We start from the raw sequence: 6,037 nt of genomic DNA on the forward strand, positions 1-6,037 counted from the left end.
CCTTGTTTCATTCTTTTTTTTTATTAATCAATAAAGAACATTCTTGATAGTCTTTTACGAACACACCCTTAGATCCATCAAATTTTTTTTCTCCAATTTCACGTAAAAAAAAACTTAATAATATTGGGGTCGTACTGGCACGGGCCATTACTTTCTAGTTATTTTTAAAAGGGGAACTTTCACAAATAGCCAATATAACAAATTTAATTATGCTTCATAGTTATAGTTTACATATTTACATGGTGTAGCTATATTTTAAGTTGTCTCGTTTGTATAATTCACAAATTTGTATAATTCGCAGATTTGTATAGATTGCAGGTTTGTAATTCACGGGTACATTTGTATAATTCAATTATTTTTGTATAAACTTGAAATAATGAATTTATACAATTACAAACATTGGAAGTGTAAACAGTTATATAAAATATATTATATAAATTTTGAATTATACAAAAGTTATACAAATTCTGAATTATACAAAAGTTATACAAATTCTGAATTATACAAACATGCGAATTATACAAAACTAAAAAGCTGAGCGCGTAATTATAGCTAAAAGTAGGTCGCGAATTGTAATTAAGACAAATTATAGTTATATTAACTAATAAACTAGTATATGTTTGCTTATACGCGTAATTTTTCCTTTTTATAAATCAAATATTATTTTAAGATGAAAAAGGCGCAATAAATAGAGTAGTAAATAGTAATAAACTAATAATAAGATAAAATGAATTTTGTAACACAAATAGCTATCTTTTCATCATTTCCTTTAATTACAAAACTCTAAAATTTCTCCGTTACAAATAATAGGAAGAAAAATACATAAAGAATTAAAATTATGAATGAACAAATTAATTCGCTAAAAATCACAAAACTTCATGAGTTTGCTAATGGACCAAATATGTAATTGCGAGGGCAACAAGTAGAAGAACATAAGCAATCCCTTGATCAATCGTTGTGCCTGCAATCCAAATTTATCAAATCAATTTAATTTCTTCATTAAACTATATTTGTAAAAAAAAAAACATGGACGAAAAAGAATAATTAAAGGATAAAATAAATAGGACTCAATTCAACCTATAGTGTATAGACATTGTAAAAAGAAATTGAAGTAATAAATGTAATTTAACGTGTGACATCATATTTTAGAACGGTCAATATAGTTTAGCTCAACTAAGTCTAAATGGACTAGGTTGAGTTGGACCACCATTTTGATGGGTCTTAAATATCTAGCTAACCCAACATAACCTCACGTGGACATGACTGACACTCGAAAACTATTTAGCCTTATATTATCAACTAATTTTACGAGTAGATTGAATTAGGTAAAAATGTTTAAATACCGTCATTAGAAGGAGGAGGAGCAGAAGGAGCGATGCCTTGTCCAAAACCAAACTCAACGAGTGCCAATAACATAAATCCAATAATTGTAAATGAAATGTTCATCAATCTCATTGAATTCATCTTCAAATTCAGAAACAAATTTGTAATTTTAGAGAAGATGTTTTTTTTGGAGTTTAAAGAGAGATTTGTTGAAGAAATGAGAGTATTTGTTGAGTTTATATAAGAGTCTAATTATGGGTTTGAATTTTCTAGAAAACAAAGAGAAAAGTTGTAGTTAGGTGAAAGCTACTCTTTGGACTATTTTAATTGACAAAATAAAATAAAATAATTCACGAAAGTTGATTTTATTGACTTTGACTTGTGGCAGACGTTTGATTCATTGACGGATTACTATTTCCCTGTTGCGTGGGGGTGGGGTGTGTGTGTTATGGCACAATATTGAAAATTTCGTTTTGATAATTTTGGTTTGGTATCGGTGGATAAATTGACATTGTATATTCAAGATGAGATGTCAGAGTTGTTGGGTTTAGGATCTTTTTTCCCTTCCTATGTGGATAAATAAAAGTCTTATTAGGACTAGCCCACTTTAGCCCATAATCCAAAATATTATGTGGCATATATAAGGCTTATTTGGTCTTATTTTCAGAAACACAAGAGAGAAAAATCAAGAGGGTTTCGTTTTAGAGATTGAGAGAAAAAGAGAAAAAATCCCGTTTTTGCTTCTGGAAATTTTCTGCTCAAGCAGTCCGCTTCAGACAGAGTTTGCTGCTTCGTTAACTGTTGGATCGTGCTCAAATTTGAACTGGGAGTTCTCAGCATCTGGTTCTTGCAATTCAACGGTGGAGATCGGATTTAGAGGTCTGTAGCTTCTGATTTTGGGGGTGAACAGTAGCGCGTTTTGGGTGAAATCTCTTCTTTAATTCTCTAGTTTTGGTGCAATCTTGATTTGTTGCTCGTTGTTTGGCACTTGTTTTGTGGCCAATTTTGGAGAACAATTTTGTAACTCTTGGTGTTTATAGTGGAGCTTTTGGTCCTGTGGTTTTTTACTCTTCACATTGAAGGGTTTTCCACGTAAATCGTTGTGTCTTGTGTGATTGGGTTATTCTTATCTTGTTGCTTTAGTTTGATTGATATACTTGCTGCCCATTCTTCAATTGCTTGATTTGGTTTGTCTTCTATTGGTTCAAATTGAAAGGGAAAGTTTAGATTTGGGTATTATTTCGCTGCTATCCTGTCTGACATTCTTGTTAGTGTCTTGTCTTTCCCAACAAGAGTGTGTGTCATTTGCAGATGATATAGTACTAATTGTGTGAAGCTGAGTGTTGATAAGACCGATTTTGTTGTATGGGGCGAAGTGTTGGTCAATCAAGAACTCCATGTTCAAAAGATGCAAGTTGCCGAAATGAAGATGTTAGGATTGTTGAGTAAATTCTATAGTTGAGTTAATTCTAACTATGCTAATTAAGTCTAATGCAAAGATATAACAACAATACGTTTCAAAGGAGAAAACATAACCGTTCCAAAAGACAAACAAGGGGATTTCTGTAAAAGTGAAGTAATGGCCTTTAATGCCATTAACCTTGACAATTTGTTTCTCAAAATGAAAAATTAACTCCTCTATTTGAAACTCCTCCTCTTGAAATATCTATATAAGCATGACCTTTTGTGAGCATAAGAGATATACAACAAAAACCAAAAAAGAAGAGAAAAAGTTTTTCCTCCTTTCTTTTCTTAAGCTTATTCTTAGAATATTTTTGGGCAATCTCCAAACTTTCTGCCACAAGTGCATGTGTTTGAGAGTAACTGTGGAACCTTGGGGAGCGACCGGCTACTACGATTTGCACCGGAGTCGGGCCGAAATCGCTTTCACAGCAGTGACTTGCCATGACACAATGTTTGTAATAAACTATTTACTACTTTGTAATTACAATCCAATATCAATATTGTAGTATTTTTCCCAAAAAAGATGAAAGAGTGGACATGCTAGAAACGATATGATTACGATGAGGATATTCAAGACAAGGCGGGATTTACCTCTGTGATGGACAAGATGAGGAAATTGATGTGATCAAGAGAAGAACAGAGACTCCAATGAAGATGTGTGAGAGGTTGTATATGGTGGGTACGAGGAGAGAGACCGGTAGGCGGAAGAAATATTGGAGAGAGATGAATGGACAAGATATGACAAGACTGTATCATATCGACATGATCCTAGCTAGATAAGAGTGTGTGGAGGTCACATATTAAAATAGAAGGATAGAAGATAGTGGAGTATTGTTTGTCATAGTAATAGCCTTATTCTAATTGTATTGTAATATTGTCTTTTATTCCCCATACCCGATTTGTGTTTTAAGTTCAATTTTGATGTTTGGAGACAATCAAAATGTCATATTTAAGTTATTGATGGTATTATAATTTACAAGTGTGAAATCAAAAAAAAAAATTATCGATATATCTACACCAAGTTACTTGCTAAAGCATCGTTTGAATTCTCCCACGATAAGCTTGGAATTTTCAAAAAATTATTTTAAAGGAAAATATTGTGGAAAATGTAAAGTTGAATTTGAAAAATGACCCAAGTGACATATTTAGAACGTTCTAGAATATTGTTATAAGATTAGATTAATTAAATTATTTTTTTTATTTTTTTACGTGTACCTAGAACCACATTCCTAAACAAATATAAATAGGAATAGTCTTGTACTTGGTAATCAAAAGAAATTCAACAAAGTGATATTATCTGTATTATCGACACATTTTATTTGAGTTTGAAGGATAATTACGTACTTATAATAAAATACCGTTACAATTCATCACCTATATTTCATCAGATTTGGGATATGATATATTTTGAAGGAAGACAAAAATATTTTTATTTATTTCATATATAAAACTCTATATTCTGCTTGAATGTTGAATTTCTTCTCTTTTTTTAAAAAATATTTTTTGGATGGACGTTTTGGTGGTTCAAAAAGGCGCAATAGATAACAATAATGTGGAGGGAAAAAATTGTATCACAAATAATATGTAACCATTCCTTATTTCATTTACTCACAAAAAAATTGGGAATTTCTCCATTTTGAATATAGGAGAAAAATACATAAATAATTTAAATTATGAAAGAATAAATTAATTAGCTAAGTATAACAAAACTCCAATATGAGTGAATTAATGGACCAAGTAGGTAATTGCAAGGGCAACAAGTAGAAGAACATAAGCAATCCCTTGATCAATTGTTGTGCCTGCAAAACAAATTTATCAATTTACTATAATTTCTTTTAATAAAATGTATCTACGAAACAAATAGAAAACGAATATTATTTTTTAAAAAATATATTATCAGTATAATTTAACTTATTATACCGTTATTGCACGTAATCTATCTTAATTACAAGAATATAGAACTCCACTTTTTATAGAGATGTATTTATATGAGTTAGTTTCAAAATTCTTTACACTATCGTGTATATAAATTAAACTCATTAAGAAAATCACTTAACTAGAGCACAAATTTGTTTACATTACCAACTAAATTGTATATATATACATACTAAAAAGGTTATTAACTATGAAATATTTTGTGATAGATTATCAATGAATTTTAGAAAAAAACTATTAGCTACGAGCTATTTTACAACAGATTCTCGACGAATTTTAGAGAAAGAAAATGATTACTTACCATCATTGGAAGGAGGAGGAGCAGAAGAAGGAGCCATGCCTTGTCCAAAACTGAATTCAACAAGTGCCATAAACATGAAACTAATAATTATAAATGAGAAATTCAATAATCTCACTGAATTCATCTTCAAATTAAGAAAAAAATAATTGTATTTTACTCAAAAAAGGAGGTGGAATAATAATCAAGAAGAAATTAAGAGATATTTAGAGAAGAAAATGTTTTTTTTTTTTTTGAATTTTCAGATGAATGGAGAAAAAAGAAGGTTTGTTGAGTTTATATAATGATTTTAATTATGTATTGGAAATTTCTTGGAAAAGAAAGGAATAAAAAAGTTGTAGATGGGTGGAAGCTACGCGGAGGAATATTTTTATTTCAAAAAATAAAAAAATAATTGATAAAGTTGAATTTATTGACTTGGAAAATAGTTGTTTGACTCAAAGGCGGATTATCATTTTGGATTAAGAAGTCATGCTTTAGAACTTATTTATCGAGGACGGATTCAAAATTTAAAGTTTATGAATTTTTATATTGATTTTAAGTTAAAATATTCGATAATAATTAGGTTTATCATATTAATAACCAATTTATAATGTTTGCAGTCAATTTATTTATAACCATAATTTAAGATAGAATCCTCAATTCAAATTTATAACGTTCGAATTCTCAATATTCTGGAATGAGTTTTCAAAATGTTAGTAGTTGTTTACCATTGTGGTGGAGTCAATATCTTTAAGAGGGTTCAAAATATAAAGAGGTAAATACACGAAGAAATTAATGAAATGCAAAATCTAGAAATATAATTTTAAGTTAATATATATAGGGTAATTTTTTGATGATTGAGGAAAATTCAGATGAACCTCGTTACAATACCCCTACTCGCTCCTCTAGCTATTCGTGAGTGCTTTACCTCTAAATTAAGAATCGCCTTACCTAAGAAACATTTCACCCTTTCAAAGTGAGATTTTTCAATACAAATTTAAATTATTCAAACTTCAAAACACATATCGAAATTTA

At 29.8% G+C, this 6,037-nt stretch overlaps 1 long non-coding RNA gene across 1 annotated transcript; it reads right to left on the reverse strand.

The window, feature by feature from the left end:
- Positions 1-4,353: 4,353 nt before the first annotated feature.
- Positions 4,354-5,271, reverse strand: LOC125862568 (uncharacterized). The gene is made up of 2 exons (XR_007446059.1): positions 5,024-5,271; positions 4,354-4,586 (listed from the first exon to the last, which is right to left on the reverse strand). It is a non-coding gene; the product is annotated as an uncharacterized LOC125862568 (long non-coding RNA).
- Positions 5,272-6,037: the final 766 nt, after the last annotated feature.

Source organism: Solanum stenotomum, chromosome 4 (assembly GCF_019186545.1).
Source record: "Solanum stenotomum isolate F172 chromosome 4, ASM1918654v1, whole genome shotgun sequence".
Taxonomy (NCBI): Eukaryota; Viridiplantae; Streptophyta; class Magnoliopsida; order Solanales; family Solanaceae; genus Solanum; species Solanum stenotomum.